Source organism: Gopherus evgoodei, chromosome 7 (assembly GCF_007399415.2).
Source record: "Gopherus evgoodei ecotype Sinaloan lineage chromosome 7, rGopEvg1_v1.p, whole genome shotgun sequence".
Classification (NCBI taxonomy): domain Eukaryota; kingdom Metazoa; phylum Chordata; order Testudines; family Testudinidae; genus Gopherus; species Gopherus evgoodei.
Window position 1 is genome coordinate 56236232 of NC_044328.1, and position 26563 is coordinate 56262794.

The following is a 26563-nucleotide window of genomic DNA, read 5'->3' on the forward strand; positions in this document are numbered from 1 at the left end:
AGGACTCCTCATTGTTTTTGCTGATACAGACTAACACGGCTACCACTCTGAAAACTATGTTAATGGTGTTCACAGTACCATGTTTTCTTGGCAAATATACTGTCTGGTTCTGCAACTGTGTGCATATTGGGATGGGAACACACAGAGGAGGAACATTGCATAAAATATAAAAATAAAGTAAGGACAATATCTAAATATTTATGAAATTGAGGCCACTTCCACCTACTTATTTGCATATCTCAAACTTGGAAACTAGTGTTATGTGATCAGTTATAAACAAAAATATAAGCACAGCTGGAAGGGGAAGAGTAAAAGAAACAGTTCAGATACATTGACTAATTGTGGTGTTAGCACAGAAGAGAACCTATATGCCATGCGCCAACTCAATTTATTGAGGTTAGTAGCCTCTCATATCTATGGTGGCTCCATGCTTACAGTACTAATAAAACTGATCAATTCCAACCCCCCACAGCCCTGGAAAATTTCAAATACTAAGAAAATTTGGCCATAAGCTGAAATACATAAATTTGGAAATGTTGCTGCATTATCTCTCTGGAGTTGTAGTTTGGATGCTTCATGCTACCATTCTCCCCATAAACTTGACTCCTTGGTTGGACTCTGATAATGCAGCACAGTCTTCTCTCTGCAAGAGGTGAGATGGTGCATCATGGGAGTCCCTAGTCTTGATGGCGCATCATCACAGATGTAGCCTGGCTGGGGAACTAAGCTCGTGGCCAAAATATTTTGGTTTGGGGCATTCAATTTTGATGAAAAATAAAAAAATTTCATGGAAAGCAGACTTTTTTGTGAAAAGTTGTGTTTCATTGAAAAACCATTTTTCCCAAAGGAAAAAAAGTTTTAGTGGAAAAATTTTGACCAGTCTTAAATATCAACTATCAGAAGTCATATAATCTCTAAAAACGGGGCAGCATGTACTTTTCATATTGTGATTTTCCCGGTTACAATCCTTATGGCTTCTTCATCCTCATATTTTTCCTTTGACACAAAAACAGATCTGCTTTGTCAATAAATTAAAGATCCTGACTGAAAAATGGAAAACAAATTGTGATCATTTAAAAAAAATATTTCTGTTTGGCAAAATTTTGTTACTGTTGAACTTTTCCAACCAGCTCTAATAAGTTTTCAAATAAATTTACCTTTAGATTTCTTCATGAACTGATCTCGATTTTTGCCATTTATTGATCAGTATTAAGTATTTGCTGAATGCCTTGTCCTTGCATTCAGTTTTTGTTCACAATATGCCATAATCAGTCACCTAAATCACACGGTTTTCTTTCTGAACTTGACTATATGACAGGAGGTTTTTACAACAGGAGTGTAATGATGAGCAGTGAGCAACAGCTAGAAATGATAACTAATGACAAATAAATCTTGTTCACTCACACATATGCCAGTTTTCATGTATTTACAAGTATTCATACAAAGAATAGCCAGGACCGGCTTTAGGCACCACAGGGTCTGATTCGAAGCAGCTGCCACCTAAGTCCCACTGCTGTCTTCGGCGACAGCTCAATTGCTGCTGCAGAGGAAGGTCCCTTCACTGAAAAGCCGCCGAAGACAGCAGCAACGATTGAGCTGCTGCGCCGACAGTGGCGGGACTTTGGCAGCAGCTCCTTCGGGACGTTGCGGGGCCCTCTTAGGGGCGCGGGGCCCAATTTCGGGGAATTGGCTGAATCGCCCTAAAGCTGGCAAATGTTTGGGATCAGAGAATCAGACGGTCAAACCCAACAAGTAAAGAATAGCTGTTGTAATTCATTGCATAAGAACTTATTCATACAGGTCTAATAATTAAATAACCTATATACCAGTAATATAAGCTTAGTGATTACATTCAGTAAAAATATAAACAAGAAAATATCACTTAAGTACCATCCTAATCTTCTAAATGCATCTGGGGAATCTCTTAAATAGTAATTAAAGGCCTATTTCTCATTTACACTAAAGTCCCTCGATATGGCCCTGGAAGTGTAAAGGGACCTTCAAGGAGTGTAAATGTAATTTATTCCTATTATAAGGCCCATTTTCATTTGCAGAAAAGTATAAAAGCATCAAACGGCTTCTCTAAACATCAGGCTGGAGGTATAATTTCCAGCTCAAGGAGACATACCTATGCTAGCTCTTATTGAACTAGTGCACTGAAAAAAGACTGTAGCTATGGCAGTGTGAGTGGCAGAAGGGGTTAGTTGCCCCAAGTATGTACTCATCTGAGATGCTAGGTGTGTCCTCCAGACAACTAGCCCTTCCTGCCTTTGGCACTGTTGCAGCTACACTATTTTTATTGCATTAGCTCTATCAGACCTAGTACAGACACATCTCCTCAAGATGGAAATTACACTCCCTGCTCGAAGTGAAGCCATGCCTTTAAGTGAGCATCAGATGTTAATGGAATAAAGCTACTAACCGCATCCTCCTCCCTCCCATATACTTTTCTTGCATCATAACAGAATAGCAGAATTAGAAAGACCTGCAACATTTTTGTATTGCAAACTAAAAGATATTTCTGGAAAAGCATTCCTATGGGAAGAAAATGCCCATTTTACTAATCTATTAATTAAAAATTAACTAAACATTTTGGGTGTAAAAAGTTCACCTATTTAAAAGGTTCAGTATTTCTAGGACTGGGTAAACCAGTTTGGTTAAAGCAAGGACTGACCTAAGCCTTGGTCCATGACAGGAACCTTTTAATTTTAAAGCTGAAACAAAACAAAACAAAAAAAACCCAATCTATCTCTTTCTGTCCTATTATTTTAATGTATTTCAGCCATGTTTTAGAGGGTCTCTTTCTATAAGTCTATAATATATAACTAAACTTTTGTATGCAAAGTAACTAAGGTTTTTAAAGTGTTTAAGAAGCTTCATTTAAAATTAATTTAAAATGCAGATCTTATCAGTTTAATGTGATCCTTGCCTTGCTGAGTTTTCCAATGTTTGGCATGTATTTGGATACTTTAAGCTGCACACAGGCTTCTAAGTGATCAGTTGTTAACCAGCTCTGAGAGAGACAGAGGACAGATTTCATGTGTGAAAATACTTGTTCACACAGGTATGTGGATCCAAATGCTAAAAGCATTGCAACACAACTTTCTTCAAATAGTTACATTTCACTGGCAGGGACATCCAGCAGGTCAGAATAGAGGCCCCATGATCTCTCTCGGGAGCTTCAAGTGCACTCTGCAGATCTCCAAACTTTGATGCCCACAATTCTGAGCTTTTTAACTGAATGATCTGCATTTCAAAGTCTTCAACACCCATCCACTGAAATACAGACAAATCCAAGTTGCTTTCGTTGAACTTTTCAGGTTTAATTAGAAAAGAAAGCATTGGGTCAAATTGCTGGAAATCTTGAAATCTGTCAGAAAATTCTGATTTCTGTTCTTGCATGTACATTCTAATCTCAACATCAAATGCAGTGCACTGTTCCATGATGGTGATATAAGCAGCAAATCAGGACTTTAAAATATCCCAGTACAGTGGCACTGGAACAGTTTTTAAGGTGGGGCTGCTGAACTGTGCCCCCTCTTGCCCCTGTCTGCACCCCTCACTGCCCAAGGCTGGGGCCAGTGGGCCACAGAGGGGAGCAACTGCAGAGCCCCAGGCTGGCGGCTGGTACCCCAGGCTGGCAGCAGAGCCGCTAGGAGCAGTGGCCAGGACCCAGGCAGTGTGAGTGCCACTGAAAATCAGCTCACATGCCGCCTTTGGCACACGTGCCATAGCTTACCTACCCCTGCTGTGGACCTTCAACAGGAAGCAGTTCAAATCTTTGCACCCAAGAAGGCACGGAATGCACCACTTTGATTACTCAAATAGATGAAAATGCCAGTGTTTACTATGCAGACAAGAAAAGTTACATTTGCTGTTCAGACGTTTGAAAGTTAAGTGTTACTTAAAATTTTGGAATAAGGCATTTTAAGTTATTAATTCTCCTTTATTGGGGTAGGTGGAAGAGCAGTACCATGAGAAGAGTAGAACAGGAGGAAGAAGGCAAAATTGATACCTTCCAAAGTTTTGGCCAACGTGAGGGGGCATGGGGGTGTCATTTGAGCTTCCCGCTTCAGGTGCCAAAATGTTGTGGGCCAGCCTTGCCTGACACATACAGCTTGAACTCTTCGGGGCCTGTTGTTTTCCTGTGGGTGACATCACTCCAGCCCCATCACTTCCACTCAAGAATAGAGGCCCAATTATGGTGGATTCTGGCCTCTTTTTTTTCTGCCATGTTCCTAGCATGGGGTCCTGAGGCAGGGCTTCTTTTCTTGTTACCCCTATTCTGCACAGCAATGATGAATTATTGGGTTTGGTGAGACTCTTCCCTGCCAGTCTTTTAGCTGAGGCTAGGTTACCTAGCATAGCAGAGTCATTAGACAGCCTGCCATATTCAAAAGTGGTTAGTTCTCTCTTATTGCCACAGTCCATACATTTGGTCCAATTGTGTGGAGCATTCATATGCTTGAAACATACTTACCCCACATGAAGTTCTAAATAAGGAATTATTTCAGCTCAGGAGCATATAAACTAACACTTTGTTCTTAATTTGCTTACTTTTTACAATCTCTTTCCATTAGCTACTACTATTACTTGACTCACAGTTACCTGTGGGTTATATCCACAGGAACTCTGGGTCATCACAGTGCAGTTGGTTTTATGCAGCTTTGTCTTTTTGTCTTTTTTGATACATTGTCATTATCTCTCAGCAACGATGCTGAAAAATTATTTCACGCTTTGCTAATTTCTAAAGCAATGTTCATAACAATATTTTAGCTTTGAGAAAATTAATTGACAATTTTTAAAAATGAGAAATATGACTACTTAGGTATATTTATTTGGTGGGTGGCCTAGCATGCTGTGACTCTGTATATTAAAAGCATTCATTTGAGTAACTATATTCAATATAGACAATGACCTAAAAATGACAGCATAATATTAGAAATGTAAACAAAATTACATTGGACAACTGAAGTGCAGTTATAACCAGAGGGAGTTTAGTTCTGCTAAGTGTAAATCTCAGTGTAGCTTTAACTATGGACTGTTTCTACCAGTTCCCCCATAATAATGTGGCTTGATTGTTTTAAACCAAATTCTGATTTACCACAGTACTTGTGATAATAAAGTGACAAACTCTTGGTGTAAATGGCCACGACTCCACTGGAGGCAATAAAGTTGCATTCATTTATAGCAGGAAAGAATTTTGCCCAATAATAGCACTGAACATGCCAGGGTCTACAGCTACAGTCACTACAGAATTAAAGATATTCAGGACTACATCTTCAACTGGAGTAAATAAGTATTGTTCCATTGACTTCACAGGGCAAGAATCTGACCCAGAGATTTAGCAGAGCACACTGTGAACTTCTTGTATTTTAAAAAATGCCCAATTTTAAGTCTGTCTGCAGTAAATGGTTTAATGATTTTCTGTAAGCCACATGACCACAACAGATTGAGGCTATGGACAATTATCCCTAAAGTTTTACAAAGCATTGTGTGAGGTTTCAGTAGTGCAACTCTCTTTAAAGACAACAGGAATCACAGAGCTAAAAACCATGAACAATACTTTGAAATATTACAGATAAATTAATGTTCCAGAGCTGTTCTTTTCTCCAGTACTCCACAATGCATCAAGCCAAAAACTCTTTGCCTACACTTCCACTGCAACTTTTCAGTTATTTGCCTTCCTCTCTCATTTGGAAGCAACTATCTCATTCCACTAGTTAGGTCTTAACCCAAGACTTTTTGGACACTAGTCAAGATGACAAACAAACTCATCAACCAATGGCAATTTCTACTACGGGGAGATGCAGAACTAGAATCACTGCTAGTATTATGGGCTAAGGTTGACATAGATGTATGGGGAATGTTTGAATAGCACTGACTGGTCATATATTTTGCTAGTAGTCCTTCACTTTCAAGAGCAGTAAATTCAACCACATCATTTATGTAAAGCTTCCATTATTTTGGGCTAGTGTTATGAGCCATGCATTTGTCTCTAGTAACTTTTATACTGAACTGCTTGGTATGATTCTGAGCTACATCATCAGAAGCAATGGGCACTGCATGTGATGTTTGGGGATGCAAGGATGTGAAAAAAATATTACTGTTATAAATGGCAAAATAAAATACATTAACAACAGATAATATTTTTGTCATAGTCACAGAAAGTTAAAAAATTACCTATTTGGCTCAATTTTTTTTGTTCTCCGATGATCTATTTTTCTGAAAAATCCTATATAGATGCTGGGAAATATTTTTAAGTTGCCCCATAAACAGCTTTCTAAGAAAAAACCTATATCTCTTCCCCAACCCTATAGTCTGGAGCAGACCTCTACTCTTTTAAACAAGTGATTTATCTCAATACACTAGTGGTGATGTATTAACGCTGTTGCGCAACCAAAATTATCATCTATTCTGTCAAAGAACAAGCAAACAAAGAAAGAAACAAGAGAAAACTTTTTTGGATGGTAGCTCCACTGTGACACAAACCCTCTGATGCATTATTCATGCCGTAATCTAGGGGTCACGCTAACAAGTGAACTACATTTCTGGTACAATATTGCTGTGCACATGCTAAGCGCAAACATTACAGTGGACGAGGGGTTCCAATTGCAGTTGAAACGCTCTGTTTTTCTCCTGGTGTCAGAACTTTCAGCTTACGGAGGTGTGAAATCCAGGTCATTCTTACTAAGACCACAAAGGGTCCTCATCACTGCTAGGCTACCAGTCAACTTTTTTTTTCTTGCCATGAATTAGTACAACTGCAAACAATAACGACTATGGAGTAGGTAGCACAGCTTCTGAACAGCTGAGATCTGGCAGGTCAGAAAAGGAAAATGATGGAGAAGCAGGGGTTATGCACCATTAAAGACAGTCAGTAGATGCAGATTAGTCTTCCAGTCTGGAGCATTGTTTAAAGTTACAACTGATATTTAGTAACCGAAGCAGAAACTGGATTGAATTTTACAGTAAAACAACTGACTTTCAGGAAACTGCCCATTCAACAGCTAAACCATTTTACCCTAAACAGTGTCTGAAGAGTAATAAGTAAGCATAGGTAACCATAACAGTATCTAGACTACTGTAGAGTTCCACTTCAATCCAGTTTTAAGAAAGAATGCCAATATCTGTCATAATCAACTTCCTTCACTTGCTAAGTAGCCTTCTTTTCTTAGCTAACCCTGCTGAGGAGATTAGAAGGATTAGAAGATTCTCACAAAAGGACTTTCAGTTTATATGCATCACCAATTTTAATTTAAAATGGTACTTAGTGTATATATAAGAATGGAGATATATCCTACAAACACTTAGCATGTGACTAATTTTGTGTTAATAGGTCTTCTCACACATTGGTAAAGTTTGGGCCTTAGACATTTTAAAAATAGTGAAACAAAGATGTACTCAGTTTAACTATTTTAAGAGCAGTCACAGCAAAGGGGATGCAATGGATTGAATGTAACTGATTCGATCTTGAGGTTTTGATGTTGGCAAACATTTTGAGTTTGTTAAATTATTCCTTGTATTTCATTATAGACCATGAGTTACTCTCTGTAAATTATGTAGGTTAAATTCTTCTCTGTTGTATCAGGTAAATCATTAATTTCAATGGCATTACTTAGGATTTACCCCAGTGTAACGGAGCAGAATCTGTTGCTTTATCTTTAATTAGTTTACTTGTGAAAACGACACTTTATAAAAATGAAGACGATGAAGCCAAGGGTATATTGTATATATGTATGCAAACCAAAGAATATTTTTTTTACCATAATTAGAGATTTTTCTCTATTCAGAGTAACTTTAGAAGAGTGTGCAATATAGAACAATCAGTAAATTAAAACTTTGTAGTGGAAACACGGGATATTTTTCTGTATAACTGAGTTAGTGAGGTGCTGCTTGAATAATAAAAAGCAGTCTAGCTGATCTGAAGTTACACTGTGAAAACTCCCCTCTTTTTATAACTGTACAGGGGAATGTATAAAGTGCCTCAACAGGCCTAATTCTATTATGTGTATTTTGACAGAGATGCTGTTCATAGCCATGAAAGTAAAAGCTCCATAAAATCTGAGCATTTAAATTGAAACTAAATGGGCCCCAAAACAGTATAAACAAAAGCTGTTCTTTAAAATAGGCTTTCTTCTTAGTCACCTCCAGCAGCTTGTATTGGCATTTAGCTATTGATTTCTACTGACCAGCAGCCCTTAAATTAGCCAGTTTAGACTAATAATACTTGTCTTCCAAGTATGACCATCTTTTTTAATTTTCCTCTTTCCTTTTTGATAAAAAATGAGGCTTATGTCCTAAAGGCTTTTCAATTTTCTTTTATAGCTGTAGACTTGAAAAAGCCAAACTACTAGAGTTAGAATGAGGACTGTACTTAAGCCAACACCCTGGGAACATTTATGAACTCATGAATTTTCCACTCATTTGCAACCACTTGGGTTTCTTATTGAAAAAAGAATGAATGATGGCATATCAGAAATGTAACTGGACTTGCCATTGCTATTAACGCTTGTGAATCCTGTTGCTAAATAGATACCCAAAATGAGGAAGATGAAGAGGAGAAGAATGAACAAGACTGACAGTGAGAAAGAATGAGTGATCATCTAACTGGCTTGCTTTCTTTTTGTTTCCTTTGCTTTCTTTTGTTTGTCCATCCAAAAACTAATTGCTCCACAGTTCATTGTGGTAGATATGGTCAATGGTTTCAATAAAGGTAATCTTTTAATTAAGCTGAAAAGTTGCATATTGGAATTTTAATGTTAACAAACTCAACTGAGGTCTTGGTACCTAAATGTTCTATGTTCACAGAATACACTAAAAGCCACTTTATGCTCTGTTTGCTATCTAGCATATTATGGCCCAGTCAGTATAACTTTATCCACTGCCTTCCTAGAAGCACCTTGCCAGTTGTTAGAATAAGAGTGTACATAGCCCATAGCAGCCACTTATAAGCATGCTTCTAGCTCTTGCCATAAACCAATAAGTTCACAACATCTAGCAAAGGGGCAAGCAATGGGAGTCAATTATGCACAAGCTATTTTGATGAGGTGGGATGCTTCCCGTTCTGCTTATTGAATTTAAAAACCTAACAGCTTTTTTTCATTTGTTTTCCTCTTAGAGGAGCCATTAAAACTGATTGCTCTGGCTGATTTACAGGAATTCAGGTTAAAACAATAAAGAATTAAGATGTTTACTAAGAGTGTAAGTGCAATTTTCTTTGCTAGTTACATCATCACAGGTGGGCACAATACCACCAAGTCTGAACCGCTCCACAGGAAAAAAAAAAAGTCAAAACATCATGTTAATAGGCAATAAGAGAACAGTCTTGTTTTCTGAGAAAAGATAATTCCTTGAAGTGGAATGTTTGCTAGTGAATTCAACAAAATTATGTTTGAGTAACATTATGGGTGTGCTGCAATGTACTATAAACAGCCAATTTAAAAAAAATACTCTAAAAAATTGCTTGCTACTTCATACGAAGCACAAGCCAGATTAATCATCTATCTCGTCAGGAATCTTTTCCACTTCCATCTTAACCCCCAGCTGAATGTATACCCTAAAGCAGGGCTTCTCAACCTTTTCAGATTGATGACTACTTCTTCAAAGCAAACATTTTCATGACCCTCCTTATGTTTACTCTAAATAAGCAAAAAATGCATCAGTGCTAATGGCAAGCCTCTATAACTTATTTGTGTGTATACTCTGAAAGGGTAGCAGGAATGCTTGACCTTGATGGATAAGGGTGTATAGGAGTAAGATTTTCTTTGCTTTAGATTGTAATAACATTTTCTGTGCCTCACAACCCCCATGACTGCCTTTTGTGATCCACCAGTTGAGAAACTTTGCCCTAAAGAACAGCAATTATTATATTAAAATGCTTTTAATTTAGCCAGTGTAATTGCAGAGGCTATTTATATACACATCTCTGCTATTTCCTGGAAATGTATGAAACTATTTGCCTTAATCTCTTGCATCAATCACTCCAACAAGTTATACATTGTGCAAAATGTACTCCTTTGTATGTTTTAAACATATTGCCTTCCATTTTCATTGATTTTAATCTTGTTTTATGCTGCAGAAAGAGATAAATAAATCCATATTGGTGCCATTGCACCTCGATAAAGGGGTGCATATGGATTATGTCAGACACTTCTGGGAAACTCCATTGACTATACCCAATGGCATAAATTAAATGTGGATAAGTAAGGCATTTTAGCTATAAGCCTTCTAACCTTTGTTTAGTTTCAGTTGGAATTTGAATGTCACCAACTGGAGTGTTTTGGTGGATAGTTTTCCTTTCTTTAACTACAATACCCAAAGCAGCCAGTACAATATTATAGAAAGTATGTAAGATATTCCCTAAACTTTTCTGAGGGCCCATAAAACACAGAAGCTGTGGTCACATTCAGTACCAACATCTGGACTTTGAAAGTTCTAATGTTTCTGGCTTTTCAGAATGCAACAAAGAATAACTAACAGACTTTCCCCCACACAATTTAAATCAGGGTTTAAGTTAATCGCTCAAAAACACTTCTGTTAAAATACTTCTATAGCTCTGATCAAACAAACAGGGTGTAAATAGAGCATTCTGTGCGTGGTCATGATTTGAATCTAGAACTATGTATGAGAAAAAGAGGGAACTTTCAAGCTAAGTTTCCCTCCCACAAAAGATCAGAATTTTAGGCCATGTCTACACTTACAGTTTTGCAGTGCTGGTAGTTACAGCTGTGTTCGTACAGCTGTGTAGGGCCAGCGCTGCAGTGTGGCCACACTGACAGCTACCAGCGCTGCAGCGTGGCCATATTTGCAGCATTTGCAGCGCTGTTGGGAGTGGTGCATTGTGGGCAGCTATCCCAGCATTCAAGTGGCTGCAACGTGCTTTTCAAAAGAGGGGGGTGGGGTGGAATGTGACAAAGAGCGTGGAGGAGACAGAGAGAATGGATTTTTGGAGTTGACACTGTTCTCAGCTCCCTGCCTTGCAAGTTCTAAGGACTGGAAGACACACACTGCCTACCTTCAATCATTTTAAAAGTTCTGACCCCCTTCCTCCACCCCTCTCTCATTCACTAAATGCAAATTATGCACTCCTAAATAGCCGTCAAATCTGATAAGCAGCTGCTCAGCATGGACTCCCCTCTCCCCCTCTGCCATGTGAGAGTGCTGTTTCTCTCTTCAAGCAAACAGCTGTGAACATTCCAAAGTAATTCCCCTGCCTGCCTCCGCTCGCTCAGCAAACAGGAGCTGTGTTTGTTTTTTAAATAAGCAGTTTGGCTGAACTCTGAGCTCTCCCTTTCTTCCGGTTTGTTGTGGACAGGAATTCTGGGATACCTCCTTATACCCCGGAGGTCAATAAAAGCGCTGGTGGGCGTCCACACTTGCTGACCAGCGCTGGATCACCAGCGCTGGAATCCCTACACCCGAGGCTCGACCGGGTGTACAGCCAGCGCTGCAACCAGGAGTTGCAGCGCTGGCCGTGTTTTGCAAGTGTGGCCACATCCTAAGTTGCAGCGCTGTAACCCCCTCACCAGCGCTGCAACTCTCTAGTGTAGCCATGGCCTTAGTACCAACAAACCCTACTGCCTTAGATCAGAGCCTCTTAGAGTGTGGTGGGACAATTTCTTAATTCACCACAGGTGCTATCCTGATAATCCCTGCAATTAGAGCATACAGCTGTGGTCTTTCCTCTGCTATCACTTTCTCTGCCAGCCCTGAATGGTTGCTCTACACCTTATCATAGAAACTCTCTAGGTGTGTCACATCAGCACTTCCTTGCCACATCCTAAAGCATAACTACAAAACTCCAAAGGCTCAAAATCTTCATTGATATAACAAACTGTTACAGCTCCTTAAAAACTCATTCTGTACTATTTTTAACTCAGCTGCAGTAGGAAAGTTCTTTGGAGACAAGAAATTTCCCCCTCACCAATTCTAATTTGAAATTCAATTTTGTGTTGTCTTAAAAATTGTTTTGGGGATTAGTAGGGTTTCTTTTACACCAGATTTGAATTTTTATTGGCAAGGTCTGAACCTCATAAAATAGATAAATCAAGGAAAGGATGGTAAAACCAGAAATGGACAAAACATTTTTACTGCTGATTCTGACATTCTAAGATAATAACTTTCTGGCTTTTCTGTCAAACATTATTTCTTTTCTTTGAGGGGTGGCTCTTACCTCTGTGAGGCCCAACACAGAGTAAAATATCTCATTTGAGGTAGGAGAATTTGGCAGTTGAGTAGGTCAGAGATCCAATATCAAAATAGGCCATGATTCTGTATTGGATCCACATGGCAAATTCCTTCAGTTGACCTTTCTATGAAGCATGAGAAAATATATTAATAAGATCATTATCAGTGGAAAGTGTTAAAATATATAGAGGTAAAATTTTAGCCTTGCAACATTTTATAGAGTGGTTTAGACTTAGCTATAGATAACTATGCTAGAAAATCTGTAGCTAGTTTGACAAGTACTGAATAAAAAAAAAATTAATCACAGCCCACTTTACTCTCCATAAAATGCCTATTGAATAATTTCTATTGAGCTTTTATAGATTCTCTCTCTGGAGTAATGTTAAAGGACAGTTTTTAAAATGGACATAAAATAGTGAACATGTAGGGTAAAAGCTAAACCCCAGATAGGCTGTTCTGATAAATGGGAGTGTTTTAATGATATTGATAACAAGCAGGCAAATGGTTCTTCACAATCTGGTCTTCTTGTATAGATACAATTTATGGTCCATTTTACAAAATGCACTGCTCAGGGAGGTGAAGCAGATTCCCTGTCCCAGCCTTGTTCCCCAACTCTATGTCCCATTGCTCTTGTATTTAAATGTACAACCTATACAATAAAATGGCAAAGGGAATACTAAAAATATTGCTGTAATGATAATGGGGTAAATACTGGAAAACAATAATACTTTGCTCTCATATAGAGCTGTTCATCAACCGTTCTTGAAGTGTTTTCCAAAGGAAGCAAGTATCACTATCCCCATTTTACAGAGGGGAAAACTTAGACACTGATGGGAAGAATGATTCATCCAAGTTCACTCTGCAGGTCAATAGCAGAGCAAGGAATGGAATGCAGGTCTCATGAGACCAAGGCCAGTGCTCTGTCCACTACTGACGTAAGTAACATTCACTCCAACATATGTGAGTGCTATGATAGCCTGCTATTGTGTCAATATGAAACACACTCTACTGTGATACTGTGACAGTAAAAGATCTTGATGTGGCAATTAGATTAACTGTTTTCTATATACAGTGGTAAAACTAGAGAAAGAGTAAGCAATATACAGTAATTGTAATATAAATGGGAAGTAAAACAATAGTTAATTTTTACATTCGACGTTGTTCTGAAGAGTCTGACTCTATGGCAAGTGCTTAATTCACTGTTAAGAAATTTAAGGTATGTTACCTTTAAGCAATAGAGGTCTGTCAGAGTGAATCCTTGATCTACCCTCGATAGATGACATTGACAGACAGCTGGCATTTGAGGGCACTCTGAAACAGCTGCACTTTCAGAGTATAGAACAAATAAAGGAAAGCAATTATGGTCACCAAAGATACAAAGCTCTCTCTGCCTGCATCCACATTCTCTCAGCGATTCCCTCTACGCCCTCCACCTTCCACATTATTAACCATGTATTTAACAATGCAATAAAGCCTAACACAGAATTGCCAGCCATCTGAAACAGCCTGCAAACATCAGAGTGAAATTACAAGTTGCAGCAGGGAAATATACAAGAACTCAAGGCCTTTGTGATTTTTTTTTCCATTCCTTCAGCTCGGGAAAATTGATTTGTGAATGAAGTGCTGATCCCTAAAGAGAGAGATTCATTTTCGAAATGGTCATGGGTAGCATACCACTAACCAAATAAACAAGCATTTTTCCCTTAAAACTCTGATGTTGCTTTCACATTATAATTGCTAAGTGATATTTATTTTCAGTGCAGCACATTAATCATGATACATGACCTTTAGAAAAAATAGCACATATTTTTACACCCAGTGACAAGAAATTGTACAAGTTAAGGCAACTCATGCTTAATGCAAATATATGAAAGGGGCATCTGCCATGATTTTGTACCAGAAAACAGAGACAATGTACAACCTTGTGAAATTTCATGTCTCTGCAATTCTTGTTGGAGCTTTAAGAATGCTGTCTGCCGATCTCGTTTTAAATGCTGGATATCACTTCCACATACTGATTTAACATCTGACCAACTCTTAATAAAGAAGTCCTTTTATGTCAAAGGCTGTGTTCCGAGTGCATGATATTTGGATTACCTTAAGAATGAAAGGCTCTCTGTATGAAACCTATATTACTGCTATGGACAGCTTCATTCTTTTAAGCATTTTGCATAAAATGGAAAGAAAAAGCTGCTCAAGATAGCTGCCTCTTGGGATGAAACCTTTTGAAAACATGTATTAGGATCTTCCTGCCCAGTTCTACTGGAAAATCCATGATGAAGAAGTCACAGCTGTGAAAGGTTCAGTGAAAATAGCTGAAGGAATTATGCAAGTATTTTCCTTATGACCATTTCCTTGAAAATACTATAGGGAGTCTCTCTCTCTCACTCTCTCTCTCTCTCTCTCTCACACACACACACACACACACCCCTTTATTCACATAAAACCACATTAAAACTATTCATGTTATAAAATTAAAATATATACATAAAAAGAAAGCAAAATACATCTTAAGAGAACCTTAAACATGTATCGCTAAAGCATTATCACCACACCAACACAACCAAAAAATGTCCAGATCATAAATCAGTTTGTAAAAGGTGTAATCAGTCCACAGCCAGGCTACAATCAGTGTGCAGAACCGCTCTCCCACATCACACGGCTTTATCCTTGCCACTCGGTTTTGGTGAGATTTCAATATGGCTAATTTTGTCTGACTCAGCAAAAAGTTATCCAGGCAGGAAGCCAGCCAAATATGAGCACTATATCTCTCGGTGAGAACAAACTGGTCTGATAGAAAACACCCCTGTATTCACACCCAACAAGCTGTTGTAATAATCTTTGTATAAGGTATGCCTTATCAGGTATCAACTGAAAACTCGTAAATTGCTGATTGGTAATATCAGGTAAAATGTGTGTTACAGCTTTATACATAAAGTTTTAAATTTCCACTGTATAATGTTAAAAATACATGTTCAGGCTCACAAAGCGTCAAACAAGTCCGGGGAGTTGGGGGCAGAATTTGCTCTCTGGACAATGGTAGACCACAAACGGCTAGGGGGATGAAATAGAATTTGCCAGTGCAGATGCAGGCTTTGTCTCCTGCTGGTTCCTTGATATCCCAGCAACCTCCATACTATTCTGGGGCTCATAATTTTTCCAGAATCAGCAGTGGTGGGCAGGAACAGCCTCAAATGACCAGGGTTATCACACAAGAAACATGCCATGTTTTCAGACATAGCAAACACTGTACAATCCACCCCTTTATCTGGTACTTTAAGATCAGGTTCAAGGGCTGTTCATTGTTATACAGAACCACATACACCTGGCACTGGAGCAATATAACATGCCTTACATTTGGGTTCTTGAAGCCTAATGGAATCATTCTAGCAGCAGAAACTGCCATCCCATAGCAGGAGAGATCAGACGCTAACATCTCAATGTGAAGGGGGACAGGAGGTCCAGTGGAAAAAACTACTTTAGTAGCAGAAGTAAACAAGGGAAAAACTTGAACAGAGGACTTCTTGACTCAGAGTCCTTTCTGTACCAAATGATACCCAATCTGCTCCTGGGCCAGGAAAATTGCTAGAGTTTTACTCATTTTATATTTATACAGCCAATAACCTTATCTCCAACTCAGTAATACATCCTCCACAGTGCAGGAGACAGGAGGCACACACCGATCCCCATGCTTGTGGGTCAAGCCATTAAATCAATCTGAAGCCTCCCATGGAGAAAGCCCACCAACCCTTCAGGGATAATCAGCTGCACATCTAAAACAAATTAAAAAACCCCATAAAGTAACAAAACACAAGTGAACAAACTAACAAGAAATCCAGCTAGTGCACCCAGCACATAACAAATGCAGCCTAACTCAGAAGCTCCCACAATCCTGAGAGAGATCTGTAATTCACAAAAATCATAGGTTCATACTAATGAATGATCCAAGCATTAGTTCGAAGAGGCTTGGGTAGGTGCTGTAGATTCATGAAGCCCATTTCTAGTAATATCATTATGTGATCTGTCAGAAATGAAATTGCATGCCAGGAGATGCTGCACAAACCTATAAATAATTAGTGTTTCCATTTTCCAAAGCAAATTGATGAAACTGAAGTTTAGCTTACTTCTACCGCACCAAGAAGTTTAGTCAGATTTGCTGGTTTAATTCAATCTACTCATTCAATTTTACTGCTTAAAGAAAAAAGAGATTTTCATTCTTCTGCCACAGAAAGAGCAAGATTGATTTAAACCAATTAAAAAGGTTTATCGGTTTAAAAATATTAAGCTGGGCCAGGATTGGAATGTACTTCTCTGCTCTGCCCCTAAATTTATACCTCAGCTCCAAGTCTTCAGTCTCCAGTTTCAGCTTTATCAAACACTGCCATCTTATTATTACCCGTCCTGTAAGAAGGATGCAGTACCAGGAGTCCTAGCATTTTGTACGAGCAACATTATTCCCCAATTACATAGATTAATTATATTATTGTTGTTCCCCGTCTCCGAACCTCTGTCCAGTTGACTTTCTTTCCTTAAACTGTAAACACTTCAGGGCAGGGACTGTCCCTTGATTGTTTGGAAAAGCACGTAGCCTACAATGGATGCTGCCATAAAATAAATACTACTACTACTAATATCATCATTCTTGGGACAGTATATTAAAGAATGACAAAAACAGAAGGAGAAAATGAAGAACCTACTGGTTGGAAATACAGACTTAGATTAGCAAAATAATTGTCCTATCCATAGAACTCTAGCTGTGATTATCATTTTTATATGCAATTAAAATGATCTTTTTGTCTGCATTTGTAAGATCTTCAGGGCAGAGACGAGCTTTTACTAGTACAGTGCATAGCACAACGGGGTCCAGCTATCTAGGCATGAAGATGTATAAATAATATAGATACACAAATACACCCTGAATGTTTGAGGAGATGAAGAGAGGCAAGGACCTTTTTGATATTTTTATGATTCTGCCTAAGTGTGTTTGGATCTGAATTCATATTTCACTTTCTGCAAATATTCTGCAATATTCCTGAAAGAACTGAATCTTCCATTCCTCTCAGTAAATTCTGAACTTGCTAGAATATAAAAGGGTCAAAGCAAATTCATTCTAAAATGCAACAAATATTTATAGGTCCCCCCCCTCATCCAGTATTCACCCAACTCTGTCTGGGTCTTGCACTTCCAGTATCTTAGGTGCTGATCCTAATTTAATGGAAAGATTCTTATTGATTTCAGTGAGCATTAGATAAGACACTTAGTATAATTATTTTAGCACTTCTCATTCAGATTTTATTGAGGCTGAAGGCATTCTGTGTTTCTATGGTTCCAGTTCACTGTGAACAGAAACTAGTGTTAGGCACCTTTGTGACCAATTGAATCACAAAATATAGGTTGGTACCTACATTTGAAAGCTGCATTCTATGGCTGAAATTCACACTTGTGCTGAGGTCATGCACAAGGCCTCAGATTCACTGAAGTCTGATTTTATCCCTGTTTTGAGGCTTTGGTACAGCGATGAAATCCAACCTATATGAATTAAAAAAAACAACCAAACAGATGGGAGTATGAATTTGGGTAGCACCTGGAAAATATTAATCCTGAATATATGCAAGGAAATTAAGCAAATCAGACTGCTTCTTAAGGCTGCCCCCAAGATCTTGGCAAGACCACTGATGAAGCCAGTCAGGCAGGGCGTGTAGCACTCTAGAAATATAACAGACAACAGGTAGGCCAGTTGTCAATGTGGGCTAGATATTCATGTCTGGAGATAAACATGTATGTTAGGGATAGAACTTCTCAGAAAGCAAAATCATCATGCAGTGATTTTCACGTGAATTCACATGGAAGAAAAAACCTCTTGGTTTATAGTAGTCCTGTTTGCTAGGAAAGCTATTCAAAATCCACATAGATTAATCCTTTATCAATCTGAGCTGTCCATGTTTCCATTTGTAGTATGAATTTGGGTAGGAGGTAACAGATTAATGTGAAATATTTGACAACAGTGATTTGATTCTGATTTTACACAATGATGAAGTTTGCAGATGCTTCCACATAAACCTGCAGATGAGGGCAATAGGATGTGTTTGAATGGAACAATAAGCTGCACACTGTTTTGTTGAAATCACATATCTGGGCACTGGGGTAGGTAGTGAGACACAAAGCTGACACCGAAAGGCCTTAAGCCACACAAGGAGTGAATTATGAGGTAACAAAGTACAGTCTGGAGCATCTTATTGTGATTATGAAATTGATCTGTGGTGTTATAAAAACAACAAGCAAACAATGATTTCAAAGTCAGTAATAAAAAGCCAAACGTGGTCATTTATAGCAGTCCAGATAGGCATTTCCACATATCAGTAGAGCAGGCACATTCATTGTGGAAATTATCATTTAAAAAATAAACAAACAAAGAACCAAAAAAACACCCTCAAGATAAAACAAAAAGGAATGGATCAGGTACGGTGAGAAGGAAGGGGGTTTATTCACTTTTACTCAGCTCCTATTATTGAGTGTGGTGGAAAGTATTAGAGGGCTTTGGAAGGGTTGTGTGTGACTCACAAAGTGTGCTGAGGGAGTGCACCAAATATGCCATCCCCTAGGAAGCTGCCCCCCCAGGTGCTCCACTCTGCAGCTGACAGCACAATTGGCGTGGTGCTTATGTTGCCACCTCATCACCTTCTCTGTTGTAGTGGCTTGGTCTGCCAGTGGACAAACTGAAAACTCCATCTGGTACAGAACACTGCACTACATCCCCTCAGGAACACAGGCTACTGTCAACATATCAGATCTGTTTTTTGCTCCCTATAGAATATTAAATCAAGCTTCAAGGTGCTCAATAGCCTAGGCCCAGGATATGTAAATATCAGCTATGGATCTGGGATGGAGAACCATGATTGTCAACTCTGCTCCTCAGGCACAACAGAAATCTCTACACTTAAGGGTAAAGTTTGTCTGTACATGTGATGGGGCTTTTTCGAAGATCTGGCCTGAAACTGTGGACTGAATTCCCATAGGGACTAAGGATTCTCAAAAACCTTGCCATTTTCCACTCTAAGTGGAAAGAACATTTCCCCGCCTTCCTTCTATAATATAAACATATGGCAGTGTGTGTATCTATACATTTAACAAGAAATTCCAAAGCAAGACACTCCAGTAAACATACTTCTTCCCCTGGGGAAAGGATAAGAAAGCAAATATGTGAGGGATGTTAATTACATTCCTTAATGCATGAATGAAAGGTGCTCAGATAAACAGTGAGGGACATGGTATAAGAACTTATAGATTAGAACAGACAGTGGCACTAGAGTACAGCTGTCCCTGGTCTCAGGAGAGTGCAAGGACTGCCATGGTGGCTAGATCCTAGGGGGAGAGGAGGAAGGAGAAGATTTGAAGGCTCCTTGCAATCTTCTTCACCTTGCACGAGGGTCAGCAAAATTTATTAAGCCCCCCGGATTTGGCCTTTTGACAAATGGACGTTTGCCTGAGTAAAATCTAGGTCACACTTTACATTAAGGGTCCATTTAATAATAGTATATGAAGGGTTCATACATGATGAATATATGTTTTAAAATGATTAAGTGATCTTGGGAATGTGTTGCTGAGTAGTGAACTTAAAAAATAAAGCACAAACAGGCAGGAATATGATGCAAATAAAACACATGCTAACATAAAAAAGAAAAATAAAAGTGCAGGCATATAGGCCTGGCCTGACATGAGTAATTAGGCATGGATGAGGCTCTTTTCTTGGCATACTAGATCAGGGAGGTAAATAGATCAGCAGGCTGGACACAGAATGTCTGTAGTAGCTAAGAGGGAACCCCCATGGAACCATTTACAATGGACAAGATAACAATGGATAAGATAAGCCTGGAATTTAAGATGAGATAAAGAGTAAGTCTAAAGAGTAAGTTGCATGTGGACAGAGCATGCTGTACAGGAATTGGTTCCTACAAAGTGACCAAGCCAATCCCAAAATGTGTGATGCAATATACAGTAAATGCAATGTAATGTGTAAATGTATATAAAGAAAAAGATTTGCTGTGTACCTTTGGATGTGTGGTACAACACCCTATATTCACCCCCTACCTGATCAACTCATCGTAGCTTTTCCATATGCCAGACAAAGGAACCTGAGTGATGAGACTGGAGTTGGACTGAATTCTTGGAGAACAAAGTAAAAGAGGCCCAGGGGGGAACCCCAACACCCCCTATGCTGGGATTCTGTGTGTCCCCCAGGTGCCATGGGCTCTGTTTCCCCACATTCCCCTCACTATTCTTATCTCTGTCTTCTTATCATGTTACAAACAGACCTACAGAGAAATGGAATCCAGTTAAGTGTAGGTCCTTGCAAGGTTGGTCAAATAATTTCTGTTTATAACAAGCTACAGCACCTTCTACTGATGTGCTTCTAGCTCTTGATTACATACCGCTCATGCCTGCAACATGTTTGTGTAACATCTATTAATTATTTACTAATGCCTAATATGCAATTTATAAATGGGTCCTGTGATGGGGTGTGCAAACCTCACACTGGGACAGAATAGTTTAAGGAGCAGTTCTGGGCCCAGGTGACTCCATCCCACTACACCTGCAGAGTCTACTCCAAATGTGCTTCAAAGAGAGCCAGATAGGATAGGGTGACAGCCCTATTTTGAGAGGTCATGGGCAAAGACATAGCAGTAATCCTCACTAAAAAGGAGGGGCCTGCAAGCAGCCACTACCCTAGGCCTTAACAGGGGCAGGGAGGAGACCCAGGGCAGAGGTAGCTGGGAGGCTCTCTCTCTTGGGCTGAGGATTGAAAGGACTCTGAGTCCTGAGCTGGGAATCTGACTGGAGATGGGGACTGATCAGGGACTTCAGCCTGTCTAAAATCCAGGGTAGAAGGAGAGTTTGACGTACCTCAGGTATGAGGGGTATGATCTACGAACTTGGACTAGTGTGAAACTGGAGCTAGCCTGCAAGGAAAGAGGCTACCTGATGAGCCTGCTGGGGCTGAAGATTCATTCATGTTTTATTTTCTGAGGGAATTTAAGTGAATGATTTTGAGGCCTTTTGGGAAGCAAATGGTAGGAAGCAGCCGAGGAGGGAAGCACAAAGCACTTCTCGATGTTTGCTGTCACTGCCTTTCATAAGGCCCTGAGTTGGAGCCTGTTGGAGTGAGAAGGCCCATACTCCCCAACCAACTTACTTTTTTGTGAAAAGGGCCAAAACCCCTTTCTCCCCGCCTCTCCATTTGGAGAGGATAGAGACATTATAAGCTCTGAGTAAGGGGTGTGCCTGATGGGCTGATGACCCTTTCTGTTGCGGGGAAACTGGACTGTATATATTTTATTGGACTCTGTTACCCGAGAAGGGGGCAAATTTAACTGGTGACTTGGCCAGTGGGTCGAGTTGCTATCTACCAAAAGGTGGACCACCACAGCATTGGAGAAATTATTGTTGTAGGACATCAAAGATGGGAGAGATGGGACCCAATGAAAAAACCACTAGGTGGAAGTAGGTGAGCCCATCACAGGCCCTTAATATAAAGTGATCAAAATCATAGTGAAGATTTCATTTCTGGACTCTTGTGCATTATTTCAATGGCCCCATAAAGAGCTGAGCTATTAAATTGAGGAGTGGGGCATGTTTCTGAAAATGAAGGGAGAGTGAGGCACTGACAGTGCCAAGCTAAACAGCTGAACTTTTGTCCTGTCTTCCTAGCACTCTTGCCAGATAATGAAGGTACCACACTGGATTTGGACAGCAAAGTATCCAAGCACTTTGTCTTGAAAATCCTTACGATGAAAAGTGATCTGATTTAATCTCGCCTTTAGTAGCTGATTGTTCCCAGTGGTCCTGTTGGAAGATGAATGTGTATATGTGCCTGGATTACAAAGCACACTCCTTCATTCTTCATTCACTTTGCATCCTGGAAACTCACAGAATCTAAATCATGCCCCTTCCTGTCAGGGATCTGCCTCCATTAATTGAACATTGCTCCATGAAAGCTGAGACAGGTTTTCTGAATGCGTGCCAGCTATGTCAGAAGGGCAATGATGCAGCTGAGACCAAGCTGGAGAAAAATCATTTAAAAAAAAGATCACTAAGCAGGAAAGATCTTTTGGGGTGTGTTGAGAAGATGCTAGACCCTTAATGAGATTTTAGTCCCAGTAAATACTAACAAACCATTTTAATTTGCTAGCTACTATGTCCCCTTCAGACACTACTTCAGAAAGTCTGTAAATGAAGGCATCAGAGGGAAAACGAACAAACAGATGCTTTGCAGTGAGTCTTGAGAAGACATCAAATGAGTTTCAAGGGAATCACTTGTCACATTGCCATATTTATTTATGGGTATATTGTGAGGGAAACAGAGGTTTAATATTTTTCACAGGTAACAGTCTCTTCATTGTGCACTGGGCAGTTTAAGGAATATGGGGATAGTTACTGAAAGGGTTCTTCGGGATACAACTCAAATATAATTAACTAATTTTACATACAAAGAACTTGTGTAGAGGGATATGATCTTCGGATCACTTTTCTCTCTTTCTACAGAAGTGGGGTTCAGCTATTCATTCCTGTCCACCATAGTTTGCATCAGTTAACTTCTTCAAGTCAATCTTTACAAGGAAGTGGTTTAGACAAGAGACTTGATCCTATGTGCACTGAAGTCAATGAAAAAGCTGCTATTGGCTTCAGTGGTAAAGATAAGACATGAATATTCTTTTCTAAATGATGAAATCCGAGATTCTCTTTTGGGTTTCTAGTTTCTCCTGAATCATGGGGTTCAATGCCACTGGCTTTGAGGGGCCCCAAATCTGGCTCTGCAATACTCTGCTAACATGGAAGTCCGTACCTAGCACTTCTCTGTGTTGCAACTCCCTGTGATCGCTCTGGCAAGAGAGGAGGAGATTATAGTAGCTGAGTGTGAGATGATGAGGGCCTGAACAGGAATTTGAGCAGTCTGAAGACAGCATTCTACATTAACTGGCCTCCTTAGGACGATGCTTCTTTTAACACCAGAGAGCTCACATGGAAAAATATGTTTTTACAAATCAATTTGACACTATTCTTAGTTGACTGTTTTTAAGCATCTGAGCTGTTGCAAGTAAGAAAAGTATGTGGTAAACTTTCAAATACAATCTCCAGCTAAAGGAAATGTTAAATTCCTGTAGAAATGTATTTTTTTTAATAAAGAGGTTTTGTTACAAACATTCTCATTGTTTTGATTAGTATGGCTTCCCATATGCTAGGCCAATTCCTTGTTTTGGGGTGAAATAGCATAGCTCCATTGAAATCAATGAAAATGAGACTATATCAATTTCAATGGAGTGACACCAATTCACGAAAGCTAAAGATCTGGCCTTGTGAGCTCTGCCTTCTGGTTAGGTTCAAATGCACCTCAATGTTCAAAGTGAAAGTTATTCAGAATGGCTGCATTTGATTCACTTAATCAATACTTTGCCAATGGTGCTCCTTGGTCCTTCGTGTTCTCTTCCTGTGACATACAATAGTTTAGTATCCTGAGGGCTGTAATTCTGTGGTCTAAGTGGGGGAGGCTGGATGATGTTTAGTGGCCTGTGAAATACAGCTGGTCAAACCAGATGATCTAGTGGTCCCTTTTGGCCTTAAACTCTATGACTTCATTATATGTTGCAACCAAATATTCCATGTAGTTTCAATGCAAAAACATTGATCCAGGTTCATTTGAAACATATACAAACAGGTTGAGTTAAGTATTACAAACATAACCAAACATTAAAACAAAAGAGCTGAGTGTTATGGAGTTTCAAGTTTCATTGCAAACATTTCACACAGCTCAAACTCAAATCAAATTTTGCATTCTGATCATATTAGCTGTAACTTTATCAAAGCAAACCTCAGAGTTTTTGACCAGTTCTACTGAAAATATATAGGTCTCTAGATTTTCTTCCTTGAAAACACACAAAATAAAGATCTCTCAAATGACCACTTAACTCATTCCTCTCAAGTATTCTAACTCTGTTAAAGGTCTTCATTTGGCAATAAATCAAAACACTCTTAGCCCAGGTCTACACTAGCGGGGAGGGGTATCAACGAGGAGGGGGTGTCAACCTAATATATGCAACTTCAGTTACGCAAATAGCATAGCTGAAATAGGCGGATCTTAGGTCGATTTACCTGGCCATGAGGATGGTGGAGAGTTGACTGCTGCCGCTCCCCCATTGACTCTGCTTCCACCTTTCATGAGCTGGAGTTCTGGAGTCAACGGGGAGTGTGATCGGGGATCGATTTTATCACGTCTATAAATCAACCCCCGACAGATTGATCACTACCTGCCGATCCGGCGGGTAGCAAAGACCTGCCCTAAGGCCTAGTCTACACTGGGGGAGGGGGGAAATTGATCTAAGATACACAACTTTAGCTATGAGAATAGCATAGCTGAAGTCGACGTATCTTAGATCGACTTAGAATCACTTAATTCGAGTCCTCGCAGCGAAGGATTGATGGCAGCCGCTCCCCCGTCGACTTCTGCCTCTCACCAAGCTGGAGTTCAGCAGTCGATGGGAGAGCGATCAGGGATCGATTTACCGCATCTACACTTGTCATAAACAGATAGTTAAGGGTTAATGGCTCTTTTACCTGTAAAGGGTTAAGAAGCTCAGTAAATCTGGCTGACACCTGACCAGAGGACCAATAAGGGGACAAGATACTCTCAAATCTTGGTGGAGGGAAGTCTTTGTTTGTGCTCTTTGTTTTGCGGGTTGTTCGCTCTTGGGACTAAGAGGGACCAGATGTCCAGCCAGGCTCTCCAAATCTTTCTGAATCAGTCTCTCATGTTTCAAAATTGTAAGTAATAGTCAGGCAAGGCGGATAAGTCTTATTTTTGTTTTCTCCACCTGTAAATATCCTTTTTTTTGCTGAGGCGATTTTACCTCTGCTTGCTGTAACTTTGAACCTAAGGCTAGAAGGGGTTCCTCTGGGCTATACAAATTTCATTACCCTGTAAAGTATTTTCCATCCTGATTTTACAGAGATGATTTTTACCTTTCTTCTTTAATTAAAAGCTTTCTTTTTAAGAACCTGATGGATTTTTCCTTGTTTTAAGATCTAAGGGGGTTGGATCTGGACTCACCAGGGATTGGTGGGTGAAAGGAGAGGGGATGGTTAATTTCTCCTTGTTTTAAGATCCAAGAGATCTGGATCTGTGTTCACCAGGGAATTGGTGAAGTCCCTCAAGGCCACCCAGGGAGGGGAGAGTTTTGGGGGACAGTAAGTGCTCCAGACACTGATTTCCGGATGGTGGCAGAGTTACCAGATCTAAGCTAGTAATTAAGCTTAGAAGTGTCCATGCAGGTCCCCACATTTGTACCCTAAAGTTCAGAGTGGGGAAGGAACCTTGACAACACTACATGCGTTAAATTGATCCCTGATAGAGTGATCACTACCTGCCGATCCAGTGGATAGTGTAGACGTACCCTTAGAAATCCCAGGATAAGAAAAATCACAGTCTCATCTTCTATTATTTTGTCGTTAGGCACCTTACAGTTGAAAGAACTGCACAACATGATGTTTGAAAGGAAAGGAGAACTTTGCCACTTTTGGAGTGTGGAAACAACATTTTGTTAGCAAAGAATCCTGTGGCACCTTATAGACTAACAGACGTTTTGGAGCATGAGCTTTTGTGGTTGAATACCCACTTCGTCAGCCACGAAAGCTCATGCTCCAAAACGTCTGTTAGTCTATAAGGTGCCACAGGATTCTTTGCTGCTTTTACAGATCCAGACTAACACGGCTACCCCTCTGATACTTAACATTTTGTTAGGTTAAAATAAGTTGTGCTTTATTTTCTACTTTGGAATTCCTTTCTTTGGTATGTTTATTGTGGCATACAGAAAAGTGAATGATCCTCCTTAAAGAATGTTAGTCTTTGTAAAGGTGAAAAGATAAAATCTGTTAGTTTCTAGGCTGCATTTCTATCCATGACACATTATTATGACAAGTCAGTAACAAGGAACCTGAAATCATAAGATTTGCATTATTATGATTGGGTATCTTTACAAACGGTTGAGTCCTTTGCACTAGGTAATATTATATTTGAGTATTAGAACTGACATCTGGGTGCCCTACAGTGGAACTGAGAATAGTAGGATCACTGATAAAGGAATAGAGAACTTGGAGAAACGGAAAGAAGAAAAGAGAGTGAGGAGATATGGAAGGAAGAGTACCAGAGAAAAGATGAGAGAAGGCAAGTGAAACCACTCATAAGACAAGGTAGACATGTTACTGAGTTCCCCTTTAATGTCCTACATGAAGTGGCAGATGCTGCCACTTCATTTGTTATGCACATAGCAAAAAGAAAAATGGGATAATATTAGATTCTTCTTCCTTTGGAATAAGACTAGACCAC

At 39.5% G+C, this 26563-nt stretch overlaps 2 long non-coding RNA genes across 3 annotated transcripts in view; both read right to left on the reverse strand.

Moving 5' to 3' along the window:
* The window catches only part of LOC115655259, a 386865-nt gene that overhangs the window by 160411 nt on the left and 199891 nt on the right, over positions 1-26563 (reverse strand). The gene's annotated exons all lie outside the window — the stretch shown is intronic.
* LOC115655260 lies at positions 1628-24843 on the reverse strand. Its single transcript, XR_004001356.1, has 3 exons — positions 24833-24843; positions 7184-7187; positions 1628-1706 (listed from the first exon to the last, which is right to left on the reverse strand). It is a non-coding gene; the product is annotated as an uncharacterized LOC115655260 (long non-coding RNA).